The sequence below is a fragment of the Strix uralensis genome, chromosome 13 (assembly GCF_047716275.1).
Source record: "Strix uralensis isolate ZFMK-TIS-50842 chromosome 13, bStrUra1, whole genome shotgun sequence".
Classification (NCBI taxonomy): Eukaryota; Metazoa; Chordata; class Aves; order Strigiformes; family Strigidae; genus Strix; species Strix uralensis.
In genome coordinates, this window is record NC_133984.1 from 5914609 (window position 1) to 5935587 (window position 20979).

Sequence of the window (20979 nt, forward strand, 5' to 3'; positions counted from 1 at the left end):
ACCCTGTTCAGTACAACTGAAACCCCCAGTCAGCTGTTCTTGCTGCCCAACCCACTGAGATGTCCTCAGAGGAATGTCATACCAGAAATTCCTCAGGGATTGCAACGTTCTCCCATTTGTGAAAAAGACTTTGTTATTTTTAAGATTTGGGGTGAAGTAGGTTGGCAGAGAATCATGCAACCATTGGTATTTTCCTCCCACTCCCATTCCCTGCCTCACCAGGAGCAATAAGCAAATCCAGAGAGATGTGCAAAGCTCACCTTCAGTGTGACAGCCCTGAGTGACCAGAATTTTGAGCTGACAAGGACATAAACTCTTGTAAGTGAAGTGTGTTATTGATTTGTATGCAGCTACAGTGCAGAGATCAGGGGAAGTTCAAGGCTATACACTGTTGTTAAATTCCTCTCAGATTAGGAAAAAAAAATCTAATTACTTTTATTGAGGTACACAAAATGAAAAATCTATTTTAGTATTTTGAATTTAAAATTGATCAATTCTGTTGTGTAGTTTACCTCTTGAACTGATGGAGGTTTTGATCCATTATGTAAAGAACAATAATATCTTAGAATAAATTAAAAACAAACGTATTGCTTGTAAAACTGAACTACAGATGTTCTCTTATTGTGGGCATTTTAAAATAAATAATATCAAGATCATGACTCAAGAAGATGCATGAAAAAATTATGATTATTTAAAATGCTCTTATTAATGTTAATACAGATTACCCAGGAGTGATTCACCCTCAGAGCAATCATTTCTCATTTTATTTTTAGTAATTTTCAGGCTGACTCCAAGGTTCTTTGCAGCCCCAGGAAGGTCTGAATGGTCTGATGGTTCGTTTTTGTTATGCTCATTGGTATTAGTATTTTATCCATCACTTGCATTATCATCAATGCTTAAAAAAATATGCACTCTAAGAAGTATCTAGAAATTAATTAATTCCACATGATTTTCAGAGTCTTAGGCCTATTTAAAATAATATCATCTGCTTGATACAAATAAGTCTTGTTTAGTCCTTCCCTTCCCCCCAGTTTGATTCAGTTTTTCTCTATTGTTGTGGCAGACCTTTCAAAATGTGTTTGATCAGACATTCTTTCTGCTTGATGTTCTGTGCCAGTGATTGACAACAGTCCTTTGTGAGCAAGCATTTAAGTAACGATGTACAGACTTGTTAGGGAGCTGCTATGTCAAGAAGAGAAATGAACAATAAATTAGAATAAAATGGAATTACATTTGAAACTTGGCTGGAGGATTTTGCATTTGTGAGGACAAAGGACATTTGACAATCTGAGTCATCTTGCAGCTTTGCCTGTAGCAACTGTCAAATTAGTTCTTAATGCTACAGGGAAAGGGATTGAGTCACAGCATTGCTTAAAGTTAAGAGGCTCATCGGTAAATCACTGGCAATATTAACAATTACGAGCTACACATTAATATGGTGAAAACACTCTGAATGTTATGCTTACAACAAAAAGCCAAGAGGTGAACCTAATTTTGCTTTCAGATTCCTGCATCTTTAAATTGGGGAAGGTAGAGGAGAAAAGAGTAAATCAATTCAAGATTTTCTAGACTACGTGCCCTCATAATTATGTAACAAGAAGAAAATCAGCCACTAACTCTGGATTTAGCAAAGTGTAAAAGTGAGGTGAGGAAGGGAAATACTTACCTGCATATAAATTCCAGATTCACATGCATGTCTGTCATCCCTAAACTACACCTAGCAGGATCCTGCAGTGCTCCTCCCTCCTCTCAGGCACCTTTGACTCCATCCCTTCTCTGCAGTGGCTGGAAGATGTGACCAAATGCCACAGTGACTACCTTCCCACCAACACATAGTTCAGATAACGAATTTAAATTGTGTCCACACCCTGTCACATACACCACTTCTAGTCCACTCTAAGAGTAAAACATAAGTTGTCTGTTAATTATGACATATTAGAGGAAAATACTGTCTTTCCAATTCCTCACACATGCAAAAAGCCCTTAGAGTGTTACACCACTTCAGATGCCAGAGACATTTACATTGCTTCACAGAGCTCAGTCCCTTTGGTGGATTTGGGTCAGACAGTACTCTAGTGTTAGGAAAGTTCACACAGAATCCTTGGATTTGAACTATTTTAAAAAATAGTGTGCATTTTCAGGCCAACACTGACTTTCATGATCATTTCATGCGTCATTTTATAGAGTGGCTTTCATTGGGGAAAAAAATGTAGGCCCATGTTTTATTTTTAAGACTGAAGATAAGACTTAACTCTCCCATATGATGATCAGCATAATTTCATCTTTTTCAAAATCTCCGTAGGTCTGGCTGAATATACTGTATGATATTATAAGGAATCTATTGTGCCAGGCCCTATGCCACTTTTCAAAGACACAACTGCACAATTCTACCATTTTCTGGCATGAAAGGGGTCAGAGGAGAACAGAATTAAATATGTTGTGGGAATGGCCTGAGGTACAATTGCATTGACAACTCATAATGACGCTATAGGATATCTTCTTTCATAAGCTGTACAGGTCTTTCACACAGTAGGTATTGCCCTTTTAAGTGCTTGCACACTGTAATGAAGTCCCTTAACACTGACAAAAGAAGGATGATGAGTACATTCACCACCTGAAGAGTCCCTTATCAGTGAGCCAGAGAAAGAAATTTCCTGAGCTCTGCAAACACTGCACTAATGAAACTTCAAATGGGATTGGTTGATCAAAATTCATTTTAAAAAAAAAGAGAAACCTCAAAAACAAGCAAAGAAATTAACTAATATATGGAACTCCACTGGTAGATACTTTTAAAGTACTATTTCATGTACCCCAGCTCCTACATTGAGCTCACCAAATTCCTTGGCTGGCACACAAAAATATGATCACAGGATCTCAGATAGCTCCCAACCATAACGTAGATTAAGCGAATTTACAGCTATTCACATTTTAAATTGGTCAGTCTAGACTTGTTGAAAATTCATTTCAGATTTATGAGAATTTGCGAGTAGACTTATTTATAACCAGGATGGAAGTATATTCAGTTTTTTAACAAGCTTTACTATCAGCTGGATTGTTAACTGAACCTGAACATGCAATTCAACTCAGCTGGACAAGTTATAGTGAAAAAAGGATGATTTTTTGGTAGATCTAGTTGAAAGCAGAAAATTACATCCAGTTCAAGGGATTTTGTAATAGGTCCATTTCTATCTTGTGCTGTAATTTGTTTTTTACTAAATGTGCTGAAATTTTGTGTCTGAGAAAACAGTTCATTGCAAAGAAAATAATTTCAAAAGGAACAACAACTCAAGTAATGGACTCCTAAAACTTCAGGTACAATATATACAATTCCTTGTTAATTGTTACAGTGTTGAATGTGTGAATCTTCCTCCTCTGACATGGTATATTTTCTCCTCACATTGGAAAGAACTGCTGAAAGTACTGAAAAGAGAGTAACACTGAATGAATTTAGAAATAATCTCCTTCTCTTCCTTCAATAAAAATCAAATAGTGAGGTAAGACACTTGGTTTTGAATGTATTAACAGCAATTCTCCAAACCACCTACCTCCCATGCTTGAAAAGACTTCAGACTCAATCTACAGTCAGGAATTTTATCTTCCTGGCTGTCTTTTCTGAAAAAAACCTAAAGAATTCATGCGGTGCTGGTCACTGATAGCTCAACCTGCAAGAGCTAACAAGATTCTAAAAAACTAACTCTAGACACGTGTAACTAAGGAATATCAGCAACAACGTTTAGACAAATCCCTGGAGAAGGGGAAGCATGGATCTAATTGTCCTGAAATTTTGCTTTTTACTTGTTTGCAAGTGGAACATTCCCATTTTCCAAGACTTTATTACATGGATTAATAAGCAAGGACTATTCTGCATCTAGAAACAGGTTAAACACCCAAGAGGAACTTAAAAGAAAAACCAACCAACTAAACAAAAAAACCCAGAAAAAAGTCATTAAAATAATTTGTTTCTCTTGTAACTAAGAGCCCAGAGGAAAGGAATCAACCTTTATACACTAACTTGATGTAGGGCCTTTTCTCTTTCCAGGGAAAATATCAATGGAAAACATCCTGAGGGACATAAAAATGGAAGATCCGAACTTAATGAAGGTTGACAATGACCATTATTGATGTCCTTATCACAGATGACAAGAGGTTTAGGAGGCTGTTCTAGTATATTGACATTGTACTGGTTCAAGTGTTTTTGTTTTTTGTTTTTTTTTTTTTTCTTTCTTAGCTAGTGCACTGTCTGCATCAGAGGCGGTGTTGGAAAAACTTGATGTGCAGAATGACATTTGTCACCCTTTGTTCCCCAGCTAAAAGAACTATCTTCCTGTTAGTCATCTTTCTAACTGAATAACAGCTGCATTAACACAAATTATTCTTTGTCCATCAATTTTAAATTCAAGATGAAAAGCAAAGGCAAACTCCAAGTGGAAGGTTTCAAGAACAGTTTCTCCCCTACTCTCCTCCTACCTACTTACTTTTACAAGAATATGAATTCAGATGCTAGAATACAAGATAAATAGGAAGTAGAGTTTAGAAATATTTCTATACTAGCTTGATCCAAATTGTAAAATGGTATAAAATATTTTTTAAAAGAAGTCATCAATTTATATTGTACATCTTCACTGAAACACGAATAAGGAAGTTAAGAAACTGGAAAAACAAAACAAAACTCAGACATTTTCACCTCCAGACATCAAGGATGGGCACCATGACCTCAAGGTATACAAGAGGTCATCTAACAAAAAGCAGACTCAAATGAAATCCACCCACCCTGCCCCTACAATCCTATCCTAAAAAGATACAAGTACATGCCCATTCATTATTAACAACACATGCCATATGCAAAAAGTACAACTCCAGCCACTCAGAAATTTTCAGTTTCCCAGCATAAGATTTATAAAAACCCTTTTTGAAATATTTCTAACTTCTCTAGGTTTTAAGCCTTTAAAATAAATGCTAAACACACAATTTCAAGCTTTTTACCTACAACCAAACACACTGGAAATATTTTCTTAAAAAGGTATAATCACAAAATTCCTGAAGCTTAACTATAAGCAAGGCAAACTTGTGGTATAATTGTGCAACAGGTAACAACTGTACTTGTGCATAGCAGAAGATACTCGTAAGTCATTAGTAGTATCTGAAAGTATAAACTCCCCAGTTCATTAGTATTAAAGCCTGGATGTTGTGGTTTGAACTCAGCTGGTAGCAAATCGCCACGTGGCCAGTTGTTTACTTCCCCACCCCCCCTGTGAAATAGGGGAGGGATAAAAAAAAAAAAGAAATTTGTAGGTTAAATAACAAAAATTTACTAGCAAAAACAACAGTAATGATAGTAGCCCAAAACGGGTACAATGCAGTAGTGGCTCACCGAACAGCGACCGGTACAGAGCCAGAGAAACCTGCCCAGCTGATCCAGAAACCGAAACCAAAACAAACAGCACCACGTGAGAGAGCACCGTTCCCCTATATGCTGAGCTTTGGTGTCACATGACATGGAATGGTCCAATGATCGCTCAGGACCCAGCGCTCCAGCTGTGCTCCCTCTCAGCCCACGGAAAGTTAACTCTATCCTGGCCAAAACCAGGACACTGGTAAATTTATCTTTCCACAAAACAAATTCTGACTGTGCACTGCTTATGACAGGCAGATTCAACCATCTTTAAGACAAAAAGTTCTCCCTCATTCTATTTACCATTTTAATAACAAACAATTGCAACAAAAGAAATAAACTCTAATTACAAAAAGAAATAAAATTACATAGTAAAAGAAGTATGAGTACAACAAAAAAATATATATTTTTGATCTACAGCAACACTTGCACTCGCATGTATAGAAGACTAGGCTACTAGTGTGTATTTCATAAGGAAGGCTCATTAAGATTGAACTATGCAGACCAGAAACTCTCTGCCTCATAAAACATTGCCCAAGTTAAACGTATGTGCACCTCAGGTTGGGTGCCTTTGAAAAATAATTCCTTTCTATGTAAAAAATTCTTTAGATCTTTTCTTTGAAATAGGACAAGACTCAAAATGTGGCTGAGAATCTTATGGCAGAGATGACTTGAGAAACAACTGTAAAAAACTTCATTCAATTTATCCAAGTTATAAACCTCTTAAAAACCAAAACCCTAGTCATCTGAGCATATTGAAGAGTTCTTGTGCTAAGTTTCCAGAGACCATTTGCACTAAGATGAGTTTTCCTAGTGATGCACTCTCATGTTCCTGCTGGCTGGGCTGGCTACAGAGATTTAGTTGGAAAACTGAAGAGCAGTACAAATAGGTAAAATGACTGCAGGGGACAAAGTTCTGTGTAGACCCATTAGAAAATCAAAATAAATTTCACTAATCCAAATAAAGCCATCTACTCTAAAACAGATCCTTCCGTTTTCTTCACTCTCAAAGAGCATCATGGCTAAATGTTCAAGTAAAGAAGCAACCCTCCAATGGAGAAGTATTCATGGCAAATTCATGCCATGTTAGAATGATTATCTAGTTCAGTATCTTACTAGGAGTTTACCAAGTCTGCAACATGCTTAGGCAAGTAATCCAAAAAACCAATTGTCTGATGGAGTTCTTTTTTTCCACTAGAGCTTTACAGAAATTGCAGTCAATGTGGAAGTAGCCAAGAGTTATGAACTGTCAACATGCTGATAGGAAAGTAAACAATGTAAAAGTGAAGCCAGCATTTGAGTCTCACAGCATGGTACATTGCTGTAATGGTTTAAATCATAAGCCAAATGATTGTTATTATAAAGATAGTGAATGTCATGCTTACAGAAAAATTGTGCATGTTAAAAATTACTGCCATTAAAAAGATAAGTCTCACAGGGGGAAGAGACCTCAAGCCAGTAAACAGACAAAATGAATTGCAGGAAAAAAAAAAAAAAAAAAGGCAGGACAGCAAAGGGAAGTCTTGTCTAATTACCAAATTCAGCTATCATTTATAGTACTCTTTATTACCAAGAAAAATCTGGAAGAGAGACAGATACAAAGGCAGTAGACTTAATTATTTATTTTTTTTAAAGCAACAATCTCAGAATTAAAAGCATGGCATCTCAAATATGCATATCTGAAAGTAGATACTGGTTCTTTGTAGGCAAGTCTTTGGCAATGGTAATAGGAAGTCTGCACATAAATAGCATTCTTTTTTAAATGTCAAAATAAAAAAGAAAGATAAGGCTGACCCATAGAAACTTAGAGAATCATGTCCCTTCACCATTAACACAGAAATGTGTTCCTTATCACAAAAGAAGAGGAAATCTGCACAACCATCCTGCCTGTGTTATAACCAGATTAAAACACCAAGACAGGAAATCTCTCTCAATGTAAAAGTTAACAGGGAAACATTTTAGTTTACTGTCCAGGAGGACAGAAACAGAGGACTTCCTTCATGTGACAAAATACAAGCTACCTTTTTAGTGTTCTCCTAACACACAGCTCTGGCTGGAAGACAATTTATTCCCCTTAAACTTGGAATCCTACCAGCAGCTGTATGGTAGCTGACATGGAAAGGCAATGTGTTCAAGAATGCTTAAGAGTCAAGATTCAAACTTTTCAAATCCAGAGAGGACCATGATTATGATGTCTAAGAGCCTCCTGCTCAACTCAAACCAATGGATTTTCTTGAATTAATTCCCACTTGACTAGGACATTTTAAAGAAAACCAAAATCCTTTTTGTTTTTTTGTTTTTTTTTTTTAAGTTACTGCTAATGGAAACCTACCAACATTTTTAGAAAATTGTTCCAGGGGTGGCTTATTTAGCACATAGCATGAGGTAAGGATGCTATGAAGAACCTACTTTGCACAATTCATGGAAAGTTTCACTGATCCTGTACCATCTTCTTACAGCCAAGAGTATGAATTTAGACATGCCCAACGTAAGGTCTGATCTGGCTTTTGAAGACACACTTATTTCTATACTGTGCTATCAAATATTCTTGAGGACACTATCCAGTGTTGTAATCTCTCTCAGAGTGTCAGTATTGGAAAGTTCAGTTTCCACACGCTGTATGAGACCCAGCCTCATTTCCAGTAGACCCAATGCTCAGACTGAATTTGTAAGCCTTACTAGCCATACAGTGTTTTTTCTGAGTTTCAAGAGTGTTGCTACAGCAATAGGTTGCTCTGAAATGGGCAAGCACCTCTGGAACAGAAACCGGTTTGATAGGATAACTCCTCCTTACATGCACCTTCTCTGCCACTTCTCTGTTGCTATGCATGCAGTTTGCATAACCATCAATGTCCATATTCTCAGGATCTTCCCAGGAAACATTCAGATCTGCTTCTTCTGACCTCTGACATTACTGCAAGCTCCTCTGCCTTCCCAGACCGTGAGATGACTGAGGAGTGCAGCAGAAAACACACCCAAGCGTGTTGCACATATTTCTGTCACTTTGTATGTGCACCTTATCAAGTAAACAGATAGCAGAACCAGACACTTTACTCCTGTTATTATCACAGTCATGTTAAATGAAAAACTTCTGGATTTTTTCTATTTAATACTCTCTTCTTCATATAACTAAGGAGCATATCAGCCCCCGTGGGCATTCAGACAAGCTTACGACTGATTGCCCATTCGAATTCGAGTGGGTTATCCACTGTAGTTGCAGATTGCTTCCAGAATAAGGCTGGGGGGTGGAGGGGATTCTATAAAAAAGTGTTCTTTATTCCCAGGAGCAGAACTTTCTTTACTTCTAGCCATTTCAAAGACTCATTATTTATTGGCACAAAAATCCACTTGGAAACTAATATGTGAGAGAAATGCTCAGTATAGAGCATGAGTTGAAGGGTAAAAGTCATCTTTACAAGTTATTCTCAAGGCAATCATTTCATATCTCTTTTCATTATGCTGCATATTTTTCAGGTATTCATTTTGAATATATTTTAAAAAAGAAAACATTGAGCTCACTATATTTTAAGACTCCTAAAATAGTATTATACATTTGAAGGATTTTATGCTCCAGGCCAGTAGTTCGTCATCTCTGTTTCTCTGTTACATGTGAAACTAGATGAGAAAATCAGATTATCACTCGCAAAGCCCTTTAGGAGAAAGCTGAATTAACATGACAATTCAAGTTCACGGAAGAAGATAGTTGTGCAAAGTGTGCATGACTTATAAATTCATTTAACATTGACTTTGCAATTAACTTAGCTTACTTCCTTGAAGATACTGTAGTAAGCTTGAGAATGTCAGAGGTAAATGAAGTAGCAATGCAGAAGCCTGAACTCATGCATTAACTTTTGCTACCATTTGGATAACTGTTTTCCAAAAGTCTCCATGTCTTCCAGAAGTCCTCAGCACAGAATTATGACAAGCATAAAAGAAAAATTATACCTGAGACTTTAATGTTTAGAGGGAAAATGGCAACTGCAGAAGGAAAAGACAAGCATAGCTGCTATAGGCCACAATCTGGGTAGGAAGAGTTACATATTTAGCACAGTTTGTTGTTACTGTATTCTGGAGGGCAATTTCTATAAAACTGGTGGTATCTCAGGGCTGCCATATAATGCATTTAACAATGCTAATATGTTAATGCAATTTAATTTGCTCAGTTCAGCACATTGCTTAAGTGTCCTTTGAAAGACTCATAATAGAAGTATGAAGACTGGTATGAACAAAGTACAAATAGAAATGTGTGTATGTAAGCACCAGATGAAGCAGCAGAACAAGACTTGAAAAAAAATGTCCTATACTGCTAACAGAGGAAACTATACCCAGCAATAAAATGACAAATGTGCTGCTTTTGTCAAAACCAGAAATCCTGTGCTCTGATACGACCATGGCCACGATAGTTTGTTGGCAGAAGACCCTTCATTCTGCAAGCCGGGCAATAGCATCAGGGTTATAGCATGCCAGGTAGCCTGCTTCTTTTCCAGTTAGCCCACCAGGAAAACAGACTGTCATCATAGATGGGTCTGTCTCAAACAGGAACAAGACAACAAGACAGCCACTTTGTTTGAGGTTGTGGTGGTGCAATTCTTACCCCTCCCTGCCCCTCCTTGTTGGGCTGCTTGGGTGCTACCTGTGATTCCACCCACATCCCCCGAGCTATACATCAATCTGTGGAGATAAGGACTGATAACATTACTAGCCTGGCTCCTGCCCCTCCCAGAAACGGTTATAATGGCCCATCATCTCCTAATGGCCTGGCACACCTGTGCCTGGGATGTGGTCAAATGGGAACAATAACAGAGTTGCACATTCATCAAATTCTTGTGTAACTGCTGGAAGGCACCAGAAGGTATTTGACAAAAGTCAATTATCTTGGACCCTATAAACTGCAACCACCAGGGAGACCCTTTGGAGCTCTTCTGGATTGCAGTGGGCCTGTGACCAGCATCTCCCCTGAGCTGGGATGCCTCTCAGGTACCAAACCCTTAAGGTATCATCTGCTGCCAGAGCTGATGGAAGGCCAGGGCGAAGTCCACCTGCTCGAGTCTCAATTATCGCCCGTTGAGGAATGCCAAGGCATTGTGAGTATTTGCTCTAAATTCGAGAGGAAAATTTTCTTTGAGCCAGCTTCTCTTTCACCTGTTCTTTCTCTGTGTGTGTGGGTGGGTACATACACTTGTTTCTGTGTGTGTTTGTCTGTTTTGTGTTCATTCTACTGAATCCAAACACCTTTGTTTCTGTGTATGTGTATGTCTGTTTTGTGTATGTGCGTGTATATATGTATAAATTGAGGTACCGTCAAGTTAGTGTGAATCTTGTCATTTTAGAATCTGTGAATAAGTCGCTTTTCTTTCTTTCAACATTCTGAATTATTTTGTAATAATAAATTGCTGTTAGTTATTAAAAACCCTAGATTTCTTACTAAATCATTACCATGTCAATACTTTCATCCGCGACAGAGGTTTATGGAGATCAATGCAGGCAAGATTCAGAAGCAAAGGCCTACTCCACAACAACTGTGAACTCCCAAGAATTTGAAAGTCCAAAACCGAATTTGCCATTGCCATGCAGGAACTTCAGAGACATGATGGGATGGGCGACAGGATTCAATAGCTGATGTCTATTATCCTGTGTCAAACAGACTGGACAGACTATTTGGGCACACACATGTCTGTGCTTGAGTATGTTGGTGTGAGAATGAATGCAAGTTTTGAGATAGATGAGCAAAATCTGTTTGCTTACAGATTTTGTAAATAGATACCAGCTTCTGCTGGTGTAACTCCTCACACTTACACAAGTAGTAAAAACAGAGGCTTGAACTTGCAGTGGAAAAGAAGTGGTTGCAGGAGAGGAAAGGCAATTTATGTGTCATTACTTCTCTAGCAAACACCTGTAGCTTTTGCTGAGAAAAATGGCCCTTCTCGAAAGATGCCATGGAACAACCTATGCAGGAAAAATAGATAAAATGAAGACAAACTGATAGTTTTCATGCAATATCAAGCTTAATTTCTCTCTCATGTGGTAGCTTTATGTTTATAGACATAGATTATAACATCCAGTTCAGGGGAGAAAAGAAATAGACACCTTCATGCAAGTCCCTGCCACTTCTAGAGAAAGCTCCTAGCTGAGGTTAAATCTCTACACTTTTAAAGAGTTTCTAGAAATAAGCAGCAGTAGAAAAAGTGCAGTAATAGAAGAAAAAGCTGTCAAAGAGTAATATACTCTTGAAATTCAGCAGAAACACTAGTGCTGTAAGTTTGGAGATCCTGCAGAGGAAAAGGTACTTAGATTACTGCAGAATCAAAAAAAGAAAAAAAATAGAGCCAAGAGGCCCAAGCAGTCAGCCTATGGACTAGTATAAATTGCAGATTTATACCTAACAGCCTGCTCCCGCTCAGCAACCCACCAGCCCAAGAGTCCAGTGTTGGGATTCATACACGTTAGAGAGGTGAGCAGTGGAAGCAAAGAGCATGGCCAGGGCTTGACATACTCTATTTCATGGCTCAGTGGGTCACTGACATTGCATTTAAAATCTGCTGTATTCTAATAATCTCCTGATTATAACAAACGTCAGCATAGCTGGACTTTACATATGTGACTAGCTTATTAACTAAGCGAGTTTACTGGTTTAATCTGTATTGTTGTGTTTTGGGTTTATTTTTTTTTTAAGATGGGGTAAACAGTCAGTAAGAAATATTTTTGTTCATCATTTTGTTTTCCAGAGCCACTTATAAGCTGTTTTTCCATAATTTTTTTCTATGATTCCTCAAGGTATGATGTGATAGGAATAATCATCGATGTAAAGATCCTGCAGTTCAGTTAAAAAAAGGCAATGAATAATTAGAAAGAGGCAGACAGGAAAGCACAATTCTAATGGGCATGGGATGCAGTTTCTTGCTCGCCTCACGGCCAGGAGGCATCAGTAAAACAATACCAAGACTGAGGTGCTACAAGCATTAGGATAGATGAAAGACCAACTTCCCAGAGATGTCAAAGAAACATGCGCATGACAGTTGTCAAGACAGGGGATGTTGAAAAGCTATTGCCATAACTGAGTCTTGAGATGATGCAGCTGTTTGCTGTGACACGTTTTCCTTAGACAACCCACACAGAATAAATGTATAACATATGTGAGGGCCTAGAGAAGTGTCCAAGTCAAAGAGCAGCCCTTTAAGACTGTCAGAATGGTGGTGATCTCAGTCTGACAAGCAGACAGCACTGCAGGCTGCTTATTAACATCTGCATGCATGTCTTGACATGAAAGAGAGTCAACTAGTAAGACCCAAAGATAGTAAATTCCGTAATGACCATACTGAGTGACAAATGCTAATTTCAGTTAAAGATAACCTCTTTACCACTATATGAAATTCTGAAAGTAAAGATATGTTGCAATATTGAGACTAGAAAGGATTATCACCCCCCTCTGGAGCTAGAGCATTTAAACTCATGTTTTCTTCAAGTTTGGAAGCTTCCTATTCTTCTACTTTAGATGGGTGCAGAAGTCTGTCTTCATAATGTAACTGTAGCTGAATTTCATGCAGCATCACAAATAAAGAGTGTGCAAAAGGTAAAGCTTTGCAGTGTGTCGTGGTTTGAGCCTAGAGGGCAACCGGGTACCACACAGCTGCTCGCTCTCTGGGAAGGAGGAAAGCAAAAGGTCCAGAAAATTGAGATAAGGACAGGGAAGGATGACATCATCCTTTAAGGCACAGGCAAAAAACAGGCTCATTAGGGGAAGAAAAAAACCCCATAAATTTAATACAAACACTAAAACCAACAACACTTAACAGACAGAGTAGGGCCATGAGAAGCATTACCACTTATTGAAAACACCTTTCCCAATCCCTTCCTTCTTCCCAGGCTCAGCTTTGCTCCCAATTTCTCTACCGCCTCCCCACCAGTGGTGCAGGGGACAGGGAATGGGGGGTGCAGTCAGTCCTGCTGCTTCTTCCACCTCAGGGTGGTGGTGTGGGAAGTTCTGGCATTCCTCCCCTGTCCCAGCGCAGTGCCCCTTTCACAGGAGACAGTCCTCCACAAACCAGCTCTGACATGAGTCACTCCCATGGGCGTGTGGGTCACCCCCACACATTCCAGTCCTCCCAGCACCAAACTACAACAGCGGGGCCTTCTTCCCATGGGGTCCCGGCCTTCTTTGGGCTCAGTCACCTGTCCCAGCATGGGGACACCCACAGGCCGCAAATTGGTATCTGCTCCACCACAGACCCCCACGGGTGGTGGTGGGGGGGTGGCCCTGCCATCTCACCACAGGATACAGGAGAGTCTCTGCCCCAGCACATTTCCCCTCCTTCTCCTCCTTTCTTCCACTGACCTCAGTCTATGCACAGATGTTCTCCTCACAAATCCTCCTCACAACTCCCACAACTCCTCCCAGATTCTCCTTCTTAAATATGTTATTGCAGAGACACAGCTAATTAGCCTGGCCTTGGTGCAAAGGCGGGTCTGACTTGGAGCCAGGGGAGCTTCGAGAAGCTTCTCACAGGGGGCCACCGCTATAACCCCCTCCCCTGCTACCAAAAAACCCCACCACTCGCTCAAACCAGGACATTGTGCCATCTGGTTTCTACAACACAGCTGCAGACAGAGAATATCACCATAAGACACCAGAGGCTTTGCCAGAATTCAGATGAATCTTAATAACTTTCATTTGTATTTGTTGCTTTAGATCAAAACATTAAATTTCTGTTTTGCACTTATAATGTGCCCTTGAGTCACAGAAATACCGAAAAATACAATTATATACAGAGATGATTTCCTTCATCACTGAAATGAAACCTCCTTTGGGACAACGAGGGATTGAAGAACGTACACCAAATTGAGAACATTATTATGTTCAAATACAAATCTGTATATAGGAGCCTAGCAAGATGCATGGACTTTGATTTCCAGACAGACTTCAGCCAGGTAGCTCAGTAGGAGAGAGCATATTGGGTACTTTGAATACCTAGCCACAAACAGCACGATTAGAGCTGCTGTACAGCAAGTTCTCTTCAAAAACATGATGGTGCACCTGCAGCCAGAACACTTAATAAGGCACGTGTATCAGCCACTGCCAGGGAGGCTTTTCATGCCATGCAGAGGCTCTGAGGTCGCATCAACTCTTAAGTGCTGCCTATTGAACTTTCAACACCATTTCTGAGCACTGGTGTTAACTAAGTCTTAACACAGCACAGATTATTTTAAATGCACTGTACTAATAGGATCGTAACACTGGAAACTGTGACCTTGCCCTCCCTAACCCTTGCAGCCTTCTCAGACTGTAATAGTGTCTTTGAAAGCCTTCAGTTAACATTACTAATTATAACTGCCTTTTCCTGGGTTTAAAAGCAGTGAAACATTGTTTTTAGCCTGACTGAGGCAATGCTAGAAGTCTCAAGAAAAGATCTTTCTTTTCTCAAGCCCCCAAAACTTTTGATAAATGCAGAGAGTTTACTATTTTGGAATGATACAAGATAACTTCTTATTACCAGATCACATATTAAATCTCACACAGAAAAGTATTAACTTCAGGCATCACTTTGTCTTATTAAAGCATTACAAAAAGGCCAGAAATAACAGTTATTGAACATGTTTATCACTGCCTCAATATGCAGTTTCTGAAAACTATATATACTCAGGTTATCACCTACAGAGACCGCAGATACAATTAAACAATTATCTCCAAAGAAGTCATTTCCCAAGCACATCTTTCTAGTGTGTTTTATATATAGATGCACGCACCAGAAGAATGATTACTACGCAGCATTACAGTCAGAAAAAATTCTCACTCACAGCAGACACACACCACCAGTACATTTGTATAGTTTTAAGTAACTGTATCAGTAGAACTATACAGGTCATTCAGTCACAAAGATTATTGACATCAAATAGAGCAGCTCTTTTCCATCTGTTGTCATGTCCCAAAAAGAAAAGCAGCACGGTGATCTCATTCAGCAAACACTCCGGAGCACTCATACAAACCTCTCTCTTACAGCTTCCTAATCAAATTAAATACTTCAGCCATACATCTGCCTTATCACATGTTAAACTTTCACTTCAGAAGAATCCAGATCACAAATATAAATCTCTCCCTCCAAGACGCCTTGCATTCTTCAGCAGCCTAGCTGAAAGGATTTATCTCCAAGTCCAACTACTCAGGGACACTAACACATTTCTGCTCAGCTAAGGTGTCTGACCCTCCCTGCAGGAAGGAAGTGCTATGAGCATGTGCAACTACAGACATTCTGTGAGTCCCCCCAAAATCTCTTAACATTTACGTAAAAGAAAATTTGATTTGTCTAGTAGATGGGGAGCTACTTGGGATAGGAAGGTGCATGTTCCCTCCTTCAGTGACTATGCAGTGTGAAATGTTTGTATATTTATATAAATGAGAATACAAGTCTGAATTTCTCAGACACTATGCTTAAAAGTCATGTTGGTGTGTGCTCTCTCTCTCTCCCCACCCCCTCCTGTCCCCCACCTTTCCCTTGCCTTTTCTCCGGCAAAGATTTAATTATTTAATGCCAAGCGCAATAACATCAGGACCGACCAAGAGCATTCTTCCATAGAATACTTCATAGCACACTAATTAGGACTCTTCTGAGATATTTAACAATCCCTGTAGGCAGGGGAGGGAGCTGAATCTGATCTCTTCTAATCCCAATGATTGTCCTCATTTTGTGCTACTGCAAAGGGGAGCAGAGGGCTTCTAGTGGTCACCTTATGTGAGGAAAGTACTGGTCGTGCCTCACTCCAACTGTGGATGGGTGCCTTGTTCAATTCCAAGATTTGGTTAAGACTGAGACAAACCTCAGAACCTAGCACTTGCTACTGTTTATGTAGGCTGCACAGCCTACCTCTTCGATCCAAGCGTGTTACCAGCTCTTCCTCCCTGGCAAAAGAAACTTTTGTACCTAATTCAGAGTGAATTCCACTAGGTACCTGTCTACATGCAAGGCTCTACCGCTGGTCTTAGCTCCCTCCAGCTGGATGAAGCTTATGCAATATGAAATACGAAAGGAGAAAGACACGTGGGGAGCACATTTTCATTTATGGCAGAGGATGTTGTTGAGTGGTGAGGAAGACACACTGGAAGGGGAGCAGCAGCGTCAAGCAGCTGCCAGGAGGAAAGCAGCACATAAGCTGGCAGGCTTTACTTTGTGAGTTTTGAGCTTCTGACCACATCATGACCACACCATCATATTTTGGCCAGTACAAATGGGATTTTGCAGTGCATGAGAGAAGTATAAACAAGCTAGAGAGTTAGCTCTGGTCTGAACATCGCATCTGATTGCAATGAAATATGTTACATGCATATTGGGGCCAGTAGTTCTAGGTGACATAAACCAAGGGCACAAAAAACTTGTTTAAGTGGTAATAATATTCAGTTACCTCTCACCTTATTACAGATCACTGATATTTCTGATATTTCTGCTCTTCCTTAAGCCCTTCAGTTTTACCATTGAAAATTCAACAGTAAGTAGCTACGATAAAAAATAAGGACAGTAAATAAGGACTGTTTTTTATTAAAACATGGTCAGTATTTTAAGAGCTATTGTAATGCTTATTGAAATCAACATTAGTTTAATTTTGGGGAAAGATTTATCTAATAAGATCTTTTAATTACAAAAGAAAGTTGCAATATGAATATTAGTTATGTCACCCGATACAACTGATCTTTTATAACCAGAGCAAATGTGAAATTTTCACCATATTTTTAAATTGCTGCTCTTTATTTTTACCAATTAATGACTCTTTTGACCTTCACCTCATGATACTTGATTAGCCCTCTTAAATATACTGGACGTTATACATTCTTCATTTATGTCATTCATTAATCACGGTTCAATAAATGCTGTCAGAAAGCTGTCGTCTTTGATGTCTCATTGTTCCCTGCATTCTTTCTTGTTGGTAGTTAATCAAATGCTCCCCTGCTGTGGTCAAAGCACAGTTTGATAGCAGTTTCAGAGGTGATCCAGCATTAAAACACAGAGCTCATTGTAAAGGTTCATTTTTTCTTATATCATGCTAAACTTAAAGCTTTCATTTTGCAGTCCTTGGCAAATGACACATTGTTGTCATGCCCTTATGACTAGGTAGCTAGGAAAATAGTACTAAGCTCTGCCATCTAACTGAAGCACACTGTAATGACTGACTAATTACCTGTAGCTCTGAAATGAACTGCAAAGTTCCACTGTCAATTGCAGTGAAATACTGTTTCTTTTTTTTGAGAGAGAGATTGGAATTAGAACAATTGTCAAAATGTGTTAAAACTTCAGGGGGTGGTAAGTCAAATGAAAGCATCCAACAGAGAAAAAATTCTATCCTGGGATAAAATGAACATTTTCGTTTCTAGTGTTTGTTCAAGACAGATTTATACTGAAAATATTCAGAAAGAAATTCTGCAAAAGCAATAGTTAACAGGTGGACTCAAAACAAGTGAAGCACCAACTCAGAAGAGAATGAAAAAGGAGAATGAAATGGGACCAGGAATCATCACTGAAAATAGAAATGTAAAAACAGACTACTGGAAAATACCTTGTGTTTGTATAATAGTCAGGCATTGCCATGCTTATTTGTTTTAAAAGAAATCATCAGCATTTGAAATCTTTGGAAAGATGTTAAAATCATCAGGTCTCTCTTTTCAGAGATCTTATCCCCGATTACATGATCTCCCAAACAATTGCAGCTGTAGAGCTGAAGAAGCAGTAAAATGTAGTAAGAGATCTATCAGATTAATACATATTATCATCTTTCACTTGTAAGTGAATTGGTGTACTTACATAAGACCAGTAACACAAATAAAAGTGAAGAGAGACAATAGTGTTTTGGATATTGAAAATGTAAAAAAATAATCATAGATTTATAAAACCATGTTGAGCTGGAATTCTAAGCCCAGAGAGAAAAGTTAGATTCTGATCAAAAGCCTCAAGAAAATGACCAAAAGCACCAAAATAATTCAAGTTTGGGAAGAGTTGAGATAAAGGAACAATTTTTAGGTGTGTGGTTCAAGTTGTTTGGGAAATGGAGAAATAAAAAATTATTTATTGCCTTAAATCCACAAAGATTATTAGGAAAAATGTTCATGTCTGTGCTTATTGCTTTGTATATTATTGAAGTCTTAGTTTTGCTTGCTATCCTGAAATCTAACCTGTTTTGCAAACATGAAATTGTACGATTAACATCTGAACTTTAGACCTGATAAAAAGTTCATTCAAGTACTTAAAAACTCACTGGCAGCACTGATAAAGAGGAAGCACTTTTAGAGAGAAGGCTATTATACTACAAAATGCTTTTATAAATAATATATGAAAGATACTATATTTAGCAAGTGATAAACAGTAGTCCCTAAGAAGCAGCTAAGGCACTTTTAGTCAGTTAAGAGCCTGCCCTACTGTATCACTGTTCCCTGGGTTCCTCTTCTGCAAAAAATCTAGTGAAGGTCACCTATAATTAAAACACATTAGTAAGATCTTGGGAAGCATATAGGAGAAGTATCCTGGAGACTCTCACACTGTGGAAGAGGTGGATAAGTGTAATTTAAAAAAAAATATTGTATAAGCACTTTTGTAGTAGACATCTTATGATCCAGCCATGGTACAGATAATGACAAAGCCCATCTATATAATTTTTGGACCTCTGTGCTGTGTGGTTTGGCTATAACTTTCATGAAGAATATATATCTCTAATTAAAAGAAGAGCTTGGTGGACTATTTATATTCTAACTTTTTGCTACCTGCTCTTTCTCATTTTTCCCTCATTTGAGACTGAACAGAAGAAAAGGTTTAGCCTACAGGCACTTTCTTTAGATTTTTTTTCAAATGACTCAGGGAACAAAATATTTTCCTTTCTCTAGACACTACCGTTCCACCTGACTCAAATCCCCATGGCCTCAAGTACCATTTTATTTTTTGTTCAAGTCTAGAAATAAAAGCATTAAGTTAATACATAGTCAGTCTGTTCATTCCTTCTACAATGCACCTCTTGGTGTGCCTTTTGATCTTAAGAAGAGCAGTATAAAAACTTGAGAAAAAAATCTGAAGGCTGTAAATCCCTGTTGTACTAATAGCAGGCGCTGACCTATTCAAAATCCAGAGGCTAATTTGCTAAGGTTAGGAGGCAGTAATACCATCTCCACTGATACCTGCAATACTCCAAACAGTTCTCTTCCCAGTGGTATCTGAAGTTTATTGACCTGTTTAGCTTAGCTCTTAGCTTACATTGCTCAACTTCTGTGTGATATCACTGCTGTCAACTCACACTACTCTCAGACAGGCAAAATTGGAACAAATGTTTCCAAAAGAAAGAAGTGACATCATGATCCTGATACACGATGAGCTGTATGGTGAACATCTGTTGAGTACTTCAGTGCCAGCAAAAGATGAGCATTTGGAAAGGGAAGGGATCCACTAACATGTTTTCCAGTGAGACTTAAGTTGAATTGCCTGATTTTGTTTTTCTCTCCCAGGCACCAAATTTTTGGTGTTGTATCATTGCCTTCAGTGAAGTTACTGAATGTTTTTCAGGAATATCATAAAAAATGACTCAGGCTAAATCTGTGCTGTTGTCTAGTGCATCAAGCTTCAGTGAAGTGTAAGCCAATAAAATTGCATTAGGATGAGTTTGGACCCTTATTCTTTAAGGACCATGAAGGACTTTGCTACAGATGCAAAATGATAGATTGCTGATGGCTTTTACATATATTTTATAAACTAAATTACTCGTAAATAATTATGCCAAGCAAAGTAAACTCCCCATAGCTTGTCCATGGAGGAAACTCTGAGAACATTAATAAAAATGCCCCCCAACAATGAGATAAAGCAAGGAACTAACTGAAAGGTGCTTGCTTTATTTTTTTTTTCAAATTGAGCTATTGTTTGGGGGGGGGAAGGCAGCTTCCACAGCAACTTTCCAATAGGTTTTCACCAAGGTGTTTAAATTGTAAGATTTTTGCATTCTGAACCAAATGCAGAAAACCCCCTCTGTTTAATGCCCAAAACATGGAATTGAGAGGATTCCTTTCATTTAATCTAGTATAACACTGAGTCTTTTCATATTAAGATTAATTTCTTTACTGTCTGTTTTCACGGAGAGGAAATTTGTCTCAGATTGTGTTATTTTTCACCTAGCAAATTTGTATTCTCAGTGTAAAGTTCTCTACTCTCTTGTAACTAGTATTATAAGGTATAATTATACGGAGATTGAAAACCATTTTGTTTGCTCAATTTAAAACTGTTGCCGACAGATCCTCTTCAGGACACAGGCTGACTCAGTATCTTGTCACAACCTGTAAGATGTCTTCAGTATCTTCATTGTTTCTTTTTTCTTAAGGTTTTTGTCTTTCTGTGATTATCTTCCCCCCTCCTTTTCCTTTTTCTTTTTTCCATTGTTCATTATGTCTCCATATTTCCCTATGGGCTTCCAGAAGACCGTCCTTGGTTCCCATTCTCCTCTCTGCTTTGTCTGCAACCATTTTCACTTCTAAATTTAATTATCCTTATTAGCTGCTTTCTCTACTCTAGACTGATTTTCTTCTATTTTGCCTGTTTGATAATCTAATCACATGCACCTAGTTTTGAGCTGCAGCT